The following is an 18,786-nucleotide window of genomic DNA, read 5'->3' on the forward strand; positions in this document are numbered from 1 at the left end:
TTTTTATAGGCTGGTGTCATGCGTGTGACTGCAACATCAGAAGCAACAGAGTGTTTTTTACACAAATCCTTCATTCATATTATTTTCACTTTCAAATAATTGTGAACAGCAGGACAGAGGAGTGTTTTCAGATACTGACCAGTGCAACATTGGCAGTTATAATTAAGATATCCAGGAAGCCTGAAAACAATTCTGTCAGACAAATAAGTTTATTTTCACTTGTTTAAAAAATATAAAATAATTTAATTGATAAATTACACATTTACACACAAGAGCAATTAATTTTCAATTCTATTTTCATCTTAAATAAAAGACAACTGGAAGAGCCAATGAAAATTTTGACAAAAATTGGAAGCAAATATAAAAGAAAACATAGTGTAGTATAAAGCCAAGCATTAAACATGTCTCAGTGTACCGTGAATACTGTTGCTGTTTGCTTATTAGCCTATATCTGTCTCAATGCATAAAAATTTGAATAAGACAGAATCATTTGGACCAGGTCATTTTTCTTCAATAAAAGAAGCCCTAACTTCTATATTTTATTTATTTTTTTCTTTTTAACATAGCCGTGTGTAGCCTAGCCTGGCCTCAAAAATCTCTGTTCCTCCGTTACAGATTTCTAAGACCTGTGATTGCCAGGATACTCAGGCCACAAGTAGCCAGGGTATTATTAGAAATCAATTCAGTCGTTCAGTCCCTGGGAGAGATGGTTCAGTGGTTGGGAGTGTGTATTCTCTTGTAGGGGAGCCAGCTTCAGTTCTCAGTGCCTATGTGGCCACTAAAACTGTGTGACTCCATTTCCAGAGGATGAAAAGAAGCCCTTTCTGACCACTGGCAGCATGGCATGTGCACATACAGACACTTAGGCGCGCGCGCACACACACACACACATACACACACGCACACACATACATACACACACACATACATACACACACACATACACACACGCACACACACACACAAACACACTGGTAACTAATTAATATTCTGTCCTGGCTATTGATATTAAATACTTTGTCACTTTCAGTGATAGAAAACTGCTTACTTTGAGGAACTGATTAAATCAATAATTGTAAGGATGAAGTTAAAGTTATTAACAAACAAGCACAATGGCCTCTGCCTACTCAAAAATTAAAGCCTACAGTGTCCTAATTGGTTGTGTCTCCCTTCTCTTACAACCTGGTAGATTACTTGGTGACTGTGTGGCTTAAAGCTTAGAATTCATCCCCTTGATTCTGGATACCAGATTCAACATCAAGGTGTTGGCATGCATGCTTTCCTCCTGTGAGCTGCGAAGGCGGATCCTTTCTGCGTTTTTCTTTCCCCTTTGTGATTTTTCTATCAAAGGATTGATTGTTATTATATATTGATGATTGTCGACAGGCAACTTTATATACTCAGTCGATAATGTTGGCCAGATAGACGTTACATCAATATTGCATTAGGAATTATGAAAGGGAGGCGAAGAAGGAAACATCGAGATAAGCTTTCCAGCTGTGCATGCTTGCACGTAAGGGTAGCCCAGCACTATGGAGGCAGTAGAGGCTTGAGTGTGAGGTAAGCAGGGAGTGGCAGTGTAGGAAGATTTTGTCTTAAAAGACACACAAAAGTTTCTTTGACCACAAGAACGTTGTGTAAGGACGACTAGAGCAACAAAATACAAGCAGCAAATATTTAAAAGCTAAATTTTGACAGGAAGCAAAACTACTGCTGAGGCTTAGGGAAAGGGAATAATAACACAATTTGTTAATGTACAAAAGCTCCAGAAAAATCAGTAAAGAAGTGAGAACTGTTCTACAGCACGGGGTTCAGAAACTGTGACAAAATGCCCAAAGAAAGATCTCTTCTTTTTTCTATTTTTGGTTTTTCAACACAGGGTTTCCCAGTGTAGCCTTGATTGTCCTGGACTCACTTTGGAGACCAGGTCAGCCTCGAACTCGCAGTGATCCGCCTACTTCCGCCTCCCAAGTGCTGCCATTAAAGGTGTGCGCCACCAACGCCCAGCTAAGGAAAGCTTCTAGTTTCACAGTTTGTGGGGTAGCTTGTGATGGGGATCCTTACACCTGCGCAGTCAGGAAGCAGAGCAGGCAGCTCTGCCTCTCCCTGAATGCTGTTTATTCAATCTTGTATCCCAGCGGCTGCCCGTGCCCCACCCCCCACCTCTCCACCTCCCCACCCCTCCCCCACCCCACCCCTCACCACCCCCATCCCCGCCCCCGTGCTGCCATTCACATCCAGGGTTTTGTCTTTCATGCTCAGTTAAACCTCTCTGGAAAGATCCTTACAGACACCCCCAGAGGTACGCCTTCTGGGCTACTCTAAAGACAGTCAAGCTGACACCGAAGATTAATTATCAAGATGCATTTGCTTTATTTTTATTTTTCATCCTTTTTTCTTCTTTTGGGGCAACTCATTTGTTGAACGCAAAAGATAACCCAGTGATACCTATATTCATGATAGATAGGTTATTATCTTGAGGCCACAGTCTCTCTTATTTTGTGTGTGTATATAATTTTATTTATTTATTTATTTATTTATTTATTTATTTATTTATTATGGCCTCACTATGTAGCCCTAGCCAGCTTGGAACTTACTACGTAGATAGACTTACCTCAAACTTAGAGAGATCTCCCTGACTCTGTTTCTCCGGTGCTGGGATTAAAGATAAGCACTACCATGCCCAATTATTTAGTATTTTTTTTCTTTATATCTTTTACTACATTCCCTTTGCCTTCCTGGAAGCTATCTTTGTGTGCAGTAGCACACATTCTGTTGTTTAGATGTGATCTGGAAAAGCATATACCATTTTGTGGAAGTGATTTCAAGCTTCTCTCAACTGTAGTGTTGAGAGTTCATAGTGCATACTATTCTCTGGGTAATGGTTTTTGAAAGTTCTCATGTTGCTCCAAGATGTACACAAAGAATTACAGATGTAAATACCATAATGATGGACTTCCTCCCTCTCCCACAGGACACTGAGTTGATTCCCACAAGTAGCTCTACAGTGAGCACCTTTGTGGGCAGCATGGTCCTAGCAGGAAAAGGAGGAGGTTGGCAGTTGGGCAGTCTGGGGAATGTACCCAGGACTGGCCCACCTCATTTGCGTGGTCCTTAGCAAGGTGAAAACACAAAAATATCTGTTTCCATTTTAAGAACTGCAACCGGAGGACAGCAGAGAATTAAATAAGTTCAGAGCCTTATTCAACCCCATACACTACATACACGTTCATAACACTCCCCTTGGAGTCTAGCAAAATTCCAGAAAATGGTTACAATTAGAAACCACTGAGGTTTGAGAATGAAAGATAAATGTGCGGGTTGTTTTTCATCAACTGGACACAAACTAGAGTCATCTGGGAAGAAGGAGCCTCAACTGAGGCGGTGCCCTCATCATGGTAGCCTGTAGGCATGTTGGCATAGCATTTTCTTTTTTCTCTTTTGGTTTTTTGAGACAGGGTTTCTCTGCCTTGACTATCCTGGACTCGCTTTGTAGACCGGGCTAGCCTCGAACTCACAGCCATCCCCCTGCCTCTGCCTTCCGAGTATTGGGATTAAAGACGTGTGCCACCACTGCCCTGCTGGTATACCATTTTCTTGATTGCTGGTTGATGTGAGAGGACCTAGCCCACTATGAGTGATGCCATGCATTGTGTAGGTGGTCCTGCGAGGAATAAGAAAAGTAGCTAAACCTGAGCCTAAAGCAAGCCAGTAAGTGTCCTTCCTGCATGGCTTCTGTTTCAGTTCCTGTGTCTAGGTTTTTGTCTGAAGTTCCTACTCAGACTTCCCTCCATGATGTAAACTGTAGGTTGAAATAAACCCTTTCCTCCTCGACATTGCTTTTGGGCATAATGTGTATTATAGTAACAGAATAAGCACCAGGATAATTAATATGATGAAGTGTTACAAATGTGGAGAAAGTAGATTTCTCTGAGTTATAATTCTACATTTTGTACCCAAATCACTCCTGGCATGGCGGTGCATGTCCCAGCAGCGAGGAGGCAGAGGCAAGCAGTTCTCTGTGAATTCAAGGCCATACTTGGCCTTAAAAATACTTAGCTTTTCCCTCAGCATTTTTACTTGAAGGAATTTATTCTGCAGATGTTATAGTCATGCAAAAGGGTACTAATTTGAAGCATTGGCTGCAGCATTGTTCCTGTTGCACAACAGTGTGGACACCCTCTGTGGAGGACCAGGCTGAAGTAATAACCCAGCCTTTACAACATGCACTTTTCCACCATCTTCATACACCTTATAATTGTGGCTGCATTCTTCACTTCCATGCCGTGCTTCTAATCTTTAGGAAACTTGGCCTTAGGATACTATTTACAACTGAGAAATGGAAAAATTAATGTAATTCCTAGCCCATAAAAAGATAAAGAATGAACACAGAGTTCCCTGCCTCTATAAGATGTAGCTGCCTTTATTAGAGGAATTTTTTTCTAAGATGATTTATTTTTTTATGGAAAAAAGCAAAGCTTTTGGCTACAACCATGTGTATTATTTCACAAATACCATGTATTCTCTCTGCTTTAAAGCACATAAAATATTTGTGCCTCCCAAGATGAGGTGGGACAAAGACCACTTTTTTGTCTCTCTGTGTAGCCTTGGCTGTCCTGGACTCACTTTGTAGACCAGGTTAGCCTTGAACTCACAGCAACCTGCCTATCTCTGCCTCCCTAGTGTGGGTATTAAAGACATGCGCCACCATGCTGGGCCCCAAAGACCACATTTTAATGACTATGCTCTCAAATTTGTTGAACTTTGAACCATGGGCATAAGTTACTTAGTGCATAGATGTGTGTGTACATATACTTTAGACACAGGATGACTTGGGAAGAAGAGAGCCATGGGTAAAACAGGCAACTTTTATCTCTGCCAATAGACGGTGTTGGTCACATGGCACTAAGCCTCTCTGAGTAAATGCTCGCCAGAGAATAGAGGTCGGAAGAGTGATGACTTCATAAAGCACAGTGCCATCCCATGTACTCTATAGGGCCTTAAAATAATTCAATTTCAGAACCAATAATGACGGAGCAATGAGGTTCTCAAAAATTAAGGGAGGAAGAGATAGGAGGAGAGAGAGGAATAGGTGTGGGGGAGAGAGAATTCAGCTAGTAGCTGCATGTAGTATGGCAAAGGAAATGCAGTGTTCTTGCCTTAGGGGGTAATTGTCTGTGAGTAGGCGAGACCGACATGAGGAGCAAGAACAGAATTCAGATTTTTTTTTTTTTTTTAAAGATAGATAACTCAGGCTTGTTGACTAACCAGACATGCCAGAGAACTGAAAAACAGAAGCAGTGACCGACTGCGAGCACTGCCTTCCAGAAAGCGTCTCCACACCCTCAATGTCTGCTTGTGAGAATTACACCTGCGTTCTTCATTTCCATGGCCTGATTTTCATCCTTAGGAAAGTAGGCCTTAGGGTACTACTTGTGATTCTAAAATGGAATAAGTAATGATTTAATTCCCAGCCAGTAAAGGGCAATCCAAATGACAGGCTCCTCCATTTCCCCAGGGCTAGTTTTTAACCTGGGACAGAAATAAGCCGCGTGTATTAAATCAATACAATCACTCACAGCTTTAAAAAAAAAAAGGCATTGCTTTGCTGAGTGCATTATACCAACCACTCCTCTTTCTTAATGGCTTACTTCCTTCAGATGGGATAAGCCTAACTGCATCTCAGTGGCAAGCCAACTCCATGCTTAACTATATACCTGGAGCAAGGCCCCCAAAGATGCTTCTGCAGCAATTTAAGCCCAGGTCCACTCTACTGATGGCAGTCAGGATTGTCAAAGACACTGTGTAGAATTTCACGATTCCATGCCGCTCCTGTGCTTTCTGTTCCTGTCTCTCGGGGACGATCTCTGTGAGCCAGAGAAACTGTGAGTGGGTGCCCACCCTCAGGCACAGTCTGTCAGCCTTGTGATCTTTGCATGCTTGGTCACACAGATAGCAAAACCACTGCCTAGTGCAGCATTGCTGGCTCTACTCTGGACCCTCAGGGGCACATTCTCAATATTCTACCCATTAGCTCCTGAATCATCACTTTTCTCTTCAACCACTCATAGGGTTAGAACAATACAAGTTCTTGTAATTTCTTTCTTTTTTCCATTTGCTTTGTAGATGACACTGCCTTTGACTTTGAGGTAATCCATCCTCCCCATTTCAGCCTCCCATGTGCTGGGTTTACAAGTGGGTGCCGTACCCTCCAGCTTATTTTTCACAAAAAACTGTGGAACTGAATTATGACAATTTCACATGTGAATAATGCACTTTGCTTTCTCTGTCACACACACAGAGCCAATCTGGATTGCATATATTAAAGAAAGTATGATAGTCTCAAAATTCTCTCTCTCTCTCTCTCTCTCTCTCTCTCTCTCTCTCTGTGTGTGTGTGTGTGTGTGTGTGTGTGTGTCCTTCTCTCTCTCCTCTTCTCTTAGATTTCTGGCTTACAAACTAATAAGCAAATGCTAATAAACAAGTGCTTTAAAAGGAGCTGGTAAACAGAACAGAGAGGCAAGACAAGGAAGCAGTGGCCGTCCTCACAGGCCTTTCAGCAGTGGTATTTCAAAGCACATTTCTGCCCCATTTCTCTCATTTCAAAGAACAAACTATGTTCCAAGTAAAATGCTTTGACCTTGTTCCCTCACAGGTTGCTTGAGATTGGAGTGTAGATTTTTTTCCAGTTCTCTAACACCTCATTTTTTTTCATTATTTGTGATTCTATAACTCATTTACTTTCAAACGCTGCTGTTTACCCCACCCCCCCCCCCCCCCCCACTCAAATTTCCTCAGGAACAATCTCAATGCATAAATCCTCACAGTATTTCGGTGGCTGCTTATGATCTTTCTGTATCTGCACTTAACTATTCTTAATGTATAACACCCTGAGTTACAAAGCAATATTTCAGGCGGACAGCGGCTCAGACGCTGGACATAGTAGTGACCAGGTTCCAATCTTCCCCCTCGAAGCCTCCTCGGCTTCACCATTTGTTAAGTTGCTGTAAATTGCTTCACTAGCATGGAGTCCACTTGGCAGCTTATTCACCAAGCCTCGAATACAGCAACCGCTAGTGTAGCTTTTATTTTATCTTATTTTTTCCTTGGATCTTCTTTGGCTAGTCATAGGTCATTCAAAACTGTTGGAATTTTTCTTCCAGAAGAAAAGAGACCAGTGATGCCCAAATCCATATTCTTCGATGACCGGCAAAGACATACTTACAATGAAGACTATTTCCATGAAGTCATTTCTTTCGGTTACTTTATCCTTATATATCCTGGTTTTGTCTTTGGCAATACTCCTTTCCATGGAAACCGAGAGAAGGTTCAGACTCATCCTATGACCTGAAAGAGATCCTGAGACTGAAATTTCACCCACGAAGCAGGGGTCATTTAGAGAATCCAGGTCACTTGACCAAGCTAAGTAATGCTTCCCTTCCCAGTTGTGGGGTCAGTATGACAGTTCACTATTCTAATAACTTGAGTCAGTGTCATAGTTTCAAATCTAGCCTCAATCGCTAAAACTTTCCGTCATGTAATTTGTGATTATTTAAAATAATTAATGAAGCCATGTGCGGTGGCACACGCCTTTAATCCCAGGATTTGGGAGGCAGAGGCAGGCAGAGCTCTGTGAATTCGAGGCCAGCCTGGTCTACAAAGTGAATCCAGGACAGCCAGGGCTACACAAAAAAATTCTGTCGTGAAAACACACACACACGCACACACGCACACACACGCACACACGCACACACGCACACGCACACACACGCGCGCGCGCACACACACACACGCACACACACGCACATGCACACACACACGCGCGCGCACACACACACGCACATGCACACACGCACACGCACACACACACACACGATCGCTGGTGATAATGCAATCCTATACAGAGTACAAAATCTTCACTTGCGTCTTTTGCCAAGGACAAAACAAAATAAAACAACAGTAACAAAAACCTCATAAAGCTTAACAAACCTTAGAACAGTGAGAATTTTAAAATGGTCATGTTTGTCAATATTTACCAATCATTGAATTCAGAATTCTGTGCCATGATCAAAGATACACACTAAAACTCTTCCCCAAGATTTAGTGATCTGCAAAAATATCTCCAAATGCAATGCTTAAAAGTGAGATAAGTACAAGGATAATAAAAAAAATTCTGTTTATTTTTCTGGGTTTTGAGTATATGAATACATGAATAAAAAGTTAAAGACACAAACAGGAAAAATTTCTAATATAGTATAAGAGAAAAACCAGGAGCTTGCATGTTTGCATTGGTGGTTCAGTGGTAGAATTCTCGCCTGCCACGCGGGAGGCCCGGGTTCGATTCCCGGCCAATGCAATGTACTTTTCTCTTGGCACAGGTCTTGTTTTTCTAAAATACATCAATTTGAAATGGAACTACAAATTTTTCTTTCTGAACTTTTTACTTCACTTGTTTCTCCATCAATCATTTGAACCGATTTTCCAGTTTGCAGATATTTTTCCTGGCCTTTTTGTTTGTTTTGTTTTTCGCTGTCCAATTGTGCGCAAAATGTACAAATATAAGTAGTAAAAATCAAAAGACACTTGTCTTTGGGGGAGGAAAAAAGAAGTAGGCTGTTTGGAGATGCCGGGGATTGAACCCGGGACCTCACACATGCGAAGCGCGCGCTCTACCACTGAGCTACATCCCCCAGCCGTTAGCCGCTGCCTTCTGGTGCGTACTTATTCAGTGAGCTGAGCGCTACTCTACCGACTGGACTACATCTTCTGCTTGACTTTACTACAAGTTTCTTTCTTGGCACTCCCATCTCAAGCTGTGTTCCTGGTACTTCTGGACTGACCCCGTGCAGGGATCCGGAAGCTAAAAGAGCTGCCAGCTGAGAGTCGCCGCGAGGATCCGCCAGGGTTCAGCCGGAGCCAGGAACCTTGAACCGCCATAGGGGCGGGACCGTGGCCCGCCCAGTTCCTGCCGGAGGACAACTCTGTGTGCCTACTGCGCAGGCGTCGGGCCCCTTGAGTCTAGTGGCTCCGGCGCTGAGCTGTTTCTTCAGCTAGGTTACAGACTCTACCGGGAGGTCAAGTCCGCCAGCTTGTGTGGAAAAGGAACTGTGGGCATCACTCATGTGACCCAAGAGACCTGTTGCTGCACATACCTGTCTCTGCATTGAAAAGTTTTATGGATTTATCAGGTATTCTGCACCTTTGGAAACCCCCTAAGTCTTAGGAAAATCACGTCAAATTTGTGGTTTACCCAGTGACTTAAACATTTCTGCTTTGCCGTTAGGAAGATCGAATCCCTGTCGATTTTTTAGAGGGAGGTTACCGCCAACTCTTGCAGCTGAAAATGATTTTGCTATTTGCTCTTCCTTTGTATGAGGCTCAAACTGAAGCAAAAATGATTCTGCCCCCCTTTTCGTGCCTTAGTTGTGTACAAATGTCAGGGTGGAGAATTCACTCCTTTGATATAACTAGTTGATTGATAAACTTAGAGCTCTTTCAATGCCTCCGAGTTTCCCTGACCTAATCCTGCCTCAGCCCTAAAGTTCCAGCTGGTTAGGAGGAAGCTACATGATTCGACCGGCTCTGAGTGAAATGAGTGAGCTCTGTGTTCCTTCTGGGTGCATTTAAAACGGATTCCATTCCAGCGGGGCTGAGTGGTAGAAACTTCAGACACTAACTGACTTAGGCGTAGCGATATCAGCTTATTTCCATTTAACCTGTAAGGATGAGGTCAAAAAGCTGTGGCAGAGTGAGGGACTAACTTGGCTTGTGCAGAGGTCAGCCCTGCAGAAGACAGAGCTGAGGGCAGAAGCGTCAAAGTCACTTGGTAAACCACACGCTTCGTAATCACATTCTTCATTAAGAGTAAGTACATGGCCATTTTCCTTCAGACTATTTCAACAACTGATTTTGTTTTTAACTAGAAAAAAGTCACGCTCGGATCTAATTCAGCTAATAATAAAAAAAAGAAGGGACTGGCAGGATCCAGTGGACAGTTATCAGGGAGGTTATCAAACCTAAGGATATTCCCACAATCCTTTCTAAGGCGCTAGAACACACATTCGAGTCGTCTTTCTCCCCCCCCCTTTTATTCTTCTCTCATATAGTACATCCTAACCACAGTTTCCCCTTCCTCCCCTCCCCCAGATCCACACCCCCCCCCCCCCCCCCGTCCCACCTCTGCCTCCCCTCAGGAAAGAGCAGGCCTCCCAGGCAAACCAACCAAACTCACCATAACAAGATACAACAAGACTGACACACACACCATCACATCAAGGCTGGACAAGGAAGCTCAGTAGGAGGAAAAGAGTCACACAAGTAGTCCCACTGTTAGGATTCCCACAAGGGTACCACAGGAACACACATTTCTTTTTTTTATTTGTTTGTTTGTGTTTTTGTTGTTGTTTTTTCGAGACACGGGTTTCTCTTTGTAGCCTTGGCTGTCCTGGACTCACTTTGTAGACAAGGCTGCCCTCGAACCCACAAAGATCCACCTGCACACATTGCTTAAGCTGATTCTGAATCAGAAGTTGGAGACAAATGCTAAACCCCAAAGGTTTTCACCAGGTAAACGGGGGAGGATGCAAGCTCTGCTGGCGATTCCTTTCCTCATATTATGGCTGATTTTGCTACCACCTGAAACCTTCTCCTTCTCCCCTTCTCAGGCAATTCGAGACCAAGGAAGCCTTATTTTTTTTTTTTTTTTTTTTTTTTTTTTTTTTAAAGACAGAGCTTGGCTATGGTAGACCAGGCTGTCCTAGAACTCACAGAGATCCACCTGCCTCTGCCTCCCTAGTGCTAGCATTAAAGGCATGAACCAGCACACCAAACCCGGAAGCCTTATCTTAAACGCTTCTCACAGTCTGTGGATGCAAAGCCCCTGGAGATTCAGCCGATAAAGCAAATGAGCCTGGGCTCTACCACCAGCAGAGGCTGGGAAGTGGTGTTGCTGGCCTGACTTAGCGCTATCCAGCTTAAACCTACTGAACCATTTTACTACCGTGGTTGACAGAGAGATAAAACAGAGTGAGTCCAGGACAGCCAAGGCTACACAGAGAAACCTTGTCTCGAAAAACCAAAAAATAAAAATAAAAATCTAAAAAAAAAAAAAAAAAAAAAAAAAAAAAAAAAAGAGGCATGTTTCAGAAAACTCCTTAGATCACATTTATTTTGTGTGCAGATAAAACTGCCTTGGCAGGCTCAAAGGTTTGAAAAGCTGACTAAATATCCCTACCTATGGAAATGAAAAAAAAAAAAAAAAAAAAAAGTCAAATCAACCAACCAACCAACCATCCACAACAACAAAACCAGACCAATTTATGTTCTGTGTTCCTTACATTCCTTTTGGTTGGAGAAAAATGTCTTCTATTCCCAGATTTCTTCTTGTCATACATTTTGACATTCAGATGTATATCCATACATGTGTACGTGTTCACACCGTTCACCATGCTACCTCGAGCTCTTCCCCGGACCCCTGCTACTGTAGACTGAGCTGTTCTACCACTGAGCTGAGATGCATTTCTAGTCTGCTTCTCATTTTATTATTTCAGAAGAGGGTCTCACTAAGTTGTCCAGGATGGCTATCAACTTTACAGCTCAGACAGACCTTGAAGTTTCTTTTCTCTTTCTTTTTTTGTTTGTTTGTTTGTTTTTTGTTTTTATTGTTGTTGTTTGAGACAAGGTTTCTTTGTGTAGCCTACTCACTTTGTAGATCAGGCTGGCCTCCCTGTTGTTTGTTTGAGCCCAAACCTGGACCAACTGAGTCAAAGTCTCTAAAGGGGAGTGTAGCAGCCATCTCTTTTAAGTTGTGTGTGTTCATGTACACAAGCCTATATCTGATAAAGGTTCTGTGTATAATGTGATGACTTGGTAGATATCCTACACATCATGGAATGACTGCAGTTTAATTCACATATCCATCCATCAAAGCTTTTGTCATGCTTTGGATTCCCTAGAACTTGCTCATTTTGTAACTAAAAAAAAAAAAAAAAAATTGCACCCAGTGTTCAAGTTTCTTTGTTTTCCTCACAGCAGTATTAAAAAAAAAAAAAAAGAAAGAAAATTTTTTTTTCAGATGCTTGCCCTGGGTAGCTAAGGCTGAAAGTCGAAGGCTTCTGGGTCAACAAGAGAAGCCTAACCCTAAGTGGGTGGCTCTCAACCTTGCCACATATTAGGATCACTAGGAAGGCTGTAGAACTAGAGATCCCCAAGAGCTCTAATTTCATAGGCTTAGGGTGGCCTGGGTATGGGATGTTTGAAAGACTTCCAGGTAAGCCTACTATGTGCCAAGGTAGAGTACCATTGCACCGAAGTGCATACTTTCTCAAGTTCTTCACTTGGTGTGAACGTCTGAGGCTGCCATAATCCTAAAAGTGGAAGGCTCGTTGCCCAGAGCTCCCCCACAGGAGCTCAGGAATTAGTGTTGCCGGAGGATGGAGCTGACTCATTCCAATTTCTCTTCCTTATTTTCCTTAATGCAAAATCAAACTGGTGGAGGCAGGTGTCTTCGTGCTAAAAATGAGCATTTCTTGTCCTCGTCCTTGGTGTTCTTTACCCCCACATTCTTATGAATGGCTTCCTGAAGTGGGGGTGACCCTGCTGATGTGCTGCCAACTCCAAGTCTTAAGATGGGGCTAGGAGGTGGGTGGGAGGGGTGTAACTTGTGCTTGGCACCCAGTATGCTTGGTGCTTGTAACTTCTTCGGTTAAAATCCTGATTGCTTCACTCAAGCAGTTTTCCCGGCACACTATTTTGTTCCTTGGGGTCATAACTGTTAGCAATTCCTCATCACCACAGTTAATTATCATTAATAATAATCTGAGGCCCCAGAAAGATCCTGATTACATTTATTACAGAGAAACTTAATAAACATTACTCTTTTCAATACGTATCCCAAAGTGAAAAATTATAGTGATTATAATTTACATGTAGAGTCAGAAATATTCATCTAACAGTAAGCTAGATCTTACATGGAAAGCTGCCGATTTTACCATTTAGGTTCCAGTTACAAATAGCTTAAAACGGAAGGAGGGACGTATTTAAGAGGAGAGAGATTTAAGAAAATTATCACACATCTGGAAAGTATCAATGGACAGTCAGTCTTAAGGATGATTATTTTAAGATCAGAAGGACTAAAATAATAACTACCTCAGTGCACCATGAAAGTTTTTTTTTGTTTTTTGTTTTTTTGTGTTTTTCTGATTTCAAATGGCCTGTTGAACCATGGGAATTTCTGTGGTCTCTACATCCCATCATTAGAAATGGAGTTCATGGCTTCTTATGGTTGTCTCGGATGGCTATCTCCCAAGGTTAGGTGGTGTGTGTGTGTGTGTGTGTGTGTGTGTGTGTGTGTGTGTGTGTGTGTTTCTGTATAAATTTCTCATAGCAGTAAGCACTGCTGGGCTCTCTGCATGCCTGTGATGTGTGCTGCCTTACAGTTCAATGAGGACAGTGGTAAAAAAAAATGCCTAGGGATAAATGGACACATGGGCTTCTACTAGAGGGATAAAGTCATTAGGCAGCTGAGCTACGGATTGGCTACACAACTTAATAGGCTCTCTAGAAGTCAGACAATTGCAAGTGAAATGGGTACATTTTACAGCATGGAAACTGTAAGAAAGGGAAGCATGTAAAGGATGCGTGTGTTAACAGTAGCACAGAACTATGGGAAGTTACTCGTGCAAAGGATGATGCACAGAAGATGGAGAGTAGATGATGACAATCATTTCCCATGAATTCACATCTTTGGCATAGATAGGAAATTATGGTTCAGATGGCACCTTACCATGAACTGCCACAGTGAGTGATGATGCCTGTGTAGGCTACTGAATTGAGCCAAGGGGACCCCAGGAGTAAATTGCACCATAACAGAAACATAGAAATTGCCCCTGTTTACAAATATAGAGAAGCTGAAAGCAAAACTGAATCCAACATTACCTCACTCTTGGGTTTGTACCCCAAGGTTATACCTTCCTATGCTGTTGGTCCCTAACATCTGCTCCCCATTCTATGACAGGAGATATTTTTACCTATAGCTGGTCTCATGGCTACAGGGAACAGCACTATCCCAAGGCAGGTAGGTCTTCTTCCAAAGATACGCTCCAGAAACTGTGAACCTCTCTCTCTTGGTAGTGAATGTTGAAGGAGAATGACGCTCATTACTAGCCCTGAGCTGGCTGCAACAGGATTCTAATGGGTGATATATACACAAGGGCAGGCTTCTCCCCACCTCCTGCCCCCCCCCCATCTCTGTCTCTGTCTCTCTCTCCTCCTCCTCTCTCTCTCTCTCCCTCCTCTCTCCCTCTCTCTCTCCCTCTCACTCTCTCTTTCTCTCTCTCCCTCCCTTCCTCCCTCTTTGCTTCTCCTTCCCCCTCCCTCTTACTTCCTTTTTCTCCCCCACCTCTCTCCCATTTCTCCCCTCTCTCCCCTAAATTCTAATTTATTAAAACAAAAACAAAAACAAAAACAAAACTTGTCATGATTCTCTCTGGGCCAATGTAAACACACGGACAAATGTGGCTCATGTGACTCAACAGACACAAGCATTTGAAGCAGCGTTAGTTGCTTTTATAAGTCAAGGAAGAGGGAGGGAGCTCCGAACGTTGCTATCATGTTTGGTGCAGACAAGCTCACCAGCAGCCAGCAATTTCATTTTTGTTAACTCTAGGCAAAGGACATATCTACTACCTTTTTGCTTGCTTATCATCCTGTGGAAAGGAAGCAAACACAGTGTGTGCTGTAATGAAATAATCTTTCTCTGCACCACCTCTTCTTTTCGACTTGTTTGTAACTAACAGGCAAAGGAAGAGGGAAAGAGGGACCACAGCTTTTGATCTGAATTCAGAAGTTTACTTCCCCAAAGATGGGGCACCAGATTGCTCTCTACCCCTTCCTTCTTTCCTTCTTTTCTTCCTTCCTTCCTCCTTCCTTTCTTTTGGTTGGTTTTTGGAGACAGCTCTGGCTGTCCTAGAACTCACTACATAGACCAGGCTGTCCTTGAACTCAGAGACCCATCTGCCTCTGCCTGTTGAATGATAGGATTAAAGGCATGTGCCATTATGCCTGGCTTCTCTTCCACTTATACACTCTTTCCTTCCTTCCTTCCTTTCAACTTTTTATTGATTCTTTGTGAATTTCACATCATGCACCTCAACCCCACTCATCTCCCCATCCCCTCATATCTACCCTCTGCCCTTGCAATCTCCCTTCCCTCTCAAAACCCAACAAAACAAAAAACAATAACAACATCTTGTCATGGAAGCTGTAGTGTGCCTCACACCATATCCCTCTGTCGACACTTCTTTACTTGCAAATGATCATTGCAATGAGCCATTGGTCTGGTTTCAGGCCTGTGCCTTCTGCTATATTAACAATACTGGACTCTTCTCAGATATCCTGTTGTTGCCTTGTGTCATGGAGATCCCCAGCTTTGAATCTGCAGAACTGATCTCTTCACACACACTCCAGTAGTTCATAGATGGGGTGGATGTTGGGATGGGCCATCTCAAAGCCCTTGATCTGGGCCTGCCAGCTCTCCCCTACCCACACCCACGCCCACATCCACATCACCAGGGTGAGCTCTCCAGCACTGCCCCAGCTAGCTCACCCAGTGTTGCAGCCAGCAAGGTACAGGACCAACTCTCCTGCTCTTATGGCCTCAGAGCAGCTTACAAATCCCTTTACTAACAGAACCTGCTCTATTGTGATGCCCAGACGAAGTGTGGGGTGCTTTTCTGAGTGTTGCAGCCAGCAAGGGGTGAGGACTAGCTCTCCTGCTTTCATGTCTACTCTGCCCAGGCTAGGACTGGGGCTAGTTCTCCAGCCTTCCAAAGGCATCAAGGGCTTGAGAGGAAGGGAGCATCTCTTCAGAGACCTCACACCACTGTCACTGTTTGATCAGTGAGGGACAGAACCAGCTCTCTCACTCATGCCCTCAGGGTAGGCTCACTCTGGAAACTAGAGCCAGCTTTACTGTGCTTCCTGGGCAAAGTAGGTGGCTGCTCTCCTGACTGCTGCAGCCAGTGAGGGGCATAGCCTGCTCTGCACAGGCAGCAGCCCAGCCCAGGAACTTCCACAGGGCCTTTGGTGGTAACAGACACCTGCTGCAGGGCCACAGACCCAGATATGACCCTTAGTGACAGCATGGGCTTGGACCTCATCATGGCCTCAGATGGCGTGGCTGGATATATTCACGTCAGGTTGTTTCTCACCACCCTGTCTCCAGCTCTGCCCCTCTTTGTTGTGCATACACCGTCTGCTTCTCTTTCTCTTCCATCTCTCCCCCACTTACTTGCTCATCTTAGTGGCTCCCAGGGCCTTTTGGTGTCTGGGATCCTCTTAGGAGTACTAAGCCCCACCCATGCTGGCAAGGATCATCTCAGGCTTACTCTGTCCTCCAGGCTCGACTCTTTTTCTTTATATGTTTATTTGTCTGTGTTTGTGTGGGTGTATGTGTATCCCCTAGAGCAGGAATTAAGGTGGCTGTGAGCTACCTCACATATGGGTGCTGGGATCCAGTGCTCCCAACCATGAACCATCTTCCTAACCCCATATTCATGTTTTCTCTGTCTCTCTGTCTCTGTTTGTCTCTGTCTCTTTCTCTGTCTCTCTGTCTCTCTGTCTTTTTCTCTCTCTCCTGCTTAATGGTGGAGATTGAAGTGGGGCATTGTACACCCTAGGCAAACACTCTACCACTGGGCTATATCCCCAGGTACTAAGTTTTTCTATTATTTATAACATTTATTTATTTACTTATTTTGTGAAGCTCCAGTTCCAAGGAATTCAACGTCTCTGGCTTCTGTAGGCACCTGCATATAGATAGATATATAAAAAAATTAAAATAAGATAAATCTTTTTTAAGGAAACTTTTTACTAAGTGTGTTAGCTCACCATTATAATCACGGTACTTGGGAAGCTGAGGTAAGAGGAGCACCATGAGCTTGAGGTCAGAAAGCCAACCTGATCTACATCATGAGTTCCAGGCCAGCCTGATCTACATCATGAGTTCCAGGCCAGCCTGATCTACATCATGAGTTCCAGGCCAGCCTGATCTACATCATGAGTTCCAGGCCAGCCTGATCTACATCATGAGCTCCAGGTCAGTCTGATCTACATCATGAGTCCCAGGCCAGCCTGGACTGAAAACTGAGACTCTGCTTTGAAAACAAAAATAAAATTGCAAATATTATATAGAATCTCAGGGGGAAGGGGAAATTCCAAAATCAGATTTCATATATAATTACATAAAATAACTAAACATAATTAATATATACATATAAACATATATATACATAATACACACATATATATGTATACATATATTTATTATACACACACACATACCTTAAAAACCACCAAATTTACTTAATGCAACACATTTCTAATACCAACCACCAAATATTAATTGATTAAGAATATACTAGAAATGGGAATTATGAGAAAAGGTAGTATCTAGTTTTCTGGCTTGAACAATTACACGCAAAGTGCTAAAGAAAAAAGAAAGCATTCAAAGGAACATATGTTTTATTTCTGCTTTTGTTTTTTTTCTTTTTTCCCAGAGACAGGGTTTCTCTGTGTAACAGTCCTGGCTGTCCTGGACTCGCTTTGTAGACCAGGCTGGCCTCGAACTCATAACGATCCACTTGCCTCTGCCTCCCGAGTGCTGGGATTAAAGGCGTGCACCACCACTGCCCAGCTTCTGCTTTTGTTTTTTCAAGCAGGACATGACTATGTGGCACAGGCTGCCTCAGCCTCCAAGTGCTTAGGTTACAGGTGTGTGCTACTCTATCCAGGTGACAAAGAGTTTTAGTGGTAGTCATTAACTCCATTTCTATTTTGTTCAATTTGGAATATACCTATCTGCCGCACAGATGAGCTTAGAGCGATACTAATACATCTTTGGAGACAAGAAAAAGTGTAAGGCATTGAAATATGCATATGGACTCGGGTCAGTCAGGCTTGGTGATAAATGCTTAAAACTGCAGCACTCAAAAGCAGGAGGATACTGAATTCCAACCAGACTAGCCAGGGACACTGCTACTGAAAGACTCTACTATGAGAAAACAAAGTCATAAAATTGGAAGACAGCATTTGAGAAGGACATAAAGAACAAGACAGAAAGGAATAGGACACCAAAGTATCAGGAAAAAATAGAAAGGATGGGCTCTGGGCATAGGAGAAATCCAGACTATCTCAGAGATTCCAGTGGAAAGAGAAGGCTTTGAAAAGGTGGGTAAGGGTGGAGACTGAAATCGGTGGGATAGAATACTGGCCTAGCATACAAGAGACCCTAAATATAGACTTCTGAACTGCAAAGGGAAGAAAATTTAAACTTTAAAAAGCTGCTTGCTGAGGCGTCTGGTAGCAAACTCCAGACTTAATGTTTCCATTAGAGTGAGGTAATGGTTATTTCGCTGGAAAATTGAGTGCCAATTCTTCTAATAAGTTCTATGCAATTTACAGTGGTTCTTTCCAGGACAATTACCTGTCTTTCTTTTGCTAAAACATCTGCTTTATGCCCTCTACCTTTTAATACCTACCTCAAAGAAATTTCCTTTGAAGCAAATTCATCTGGAAGAAAGAGAGGACAAGTGGGTACCTTTAAATCACCAAGACCGTCACAAATAGGAAAGGTTCTTTCTACTATTTTAATCTCTCCCCCAAATAACATTTATTCATTTGCTCAGTAAACAGATCTCTATTAAAGACCTATCATATGCTAAGCTCTTTGTTAAAGTGTGACATCACACAGCACACAGTGCCATTCCTGACCTGACTACATGTAAGGTC

General features: G+C 43.0%; 2 non-coding genes across 2 annotated transcripts; one reads left to right on the forward strand and one right to left on the reverse strand.

Moving 5' to 3' along the window:
* The first annotated feature begins 8,285 nt into the window (after positions 1–8,285).
* On the forward strand, positions 8,286–8,356 carry Trnag-gcc (transfer RNA glycine (anticodon GCC)). Its single transcript has one exon. It is a non-coding gene; the product is annotated as a tRNA-Gly (tRNA).
* A 262-nt stretch (positions 8,357–8,618) lies between these two features.
* Trnaa-cgc (transfer RNA alanine (anticodon CGC)) lies at positions 8,619–8,690 on the reverse strand. Its single transcript has one exon. It is a non-coding gene; the product is annotated as a tRNA-Ala (tRNA).
* Between the last annotated feature and the right edge of the window lie 10,096 nt (positions 8,691–18,786).

The sequence above is a fragment of the Acomys russatus genome, chromosome 24, assembly GCF_903995435.1.
Source record: "Acomys russatus chromosome 24, mAcoRus1.1, whole genome shotgun sequence".
NCBI classification, from domain to species: Eukaryota; Metazoa; Chordata; class Mammalia; order Rodentia; family Muridae; genus Acomys; species Acomys russatus.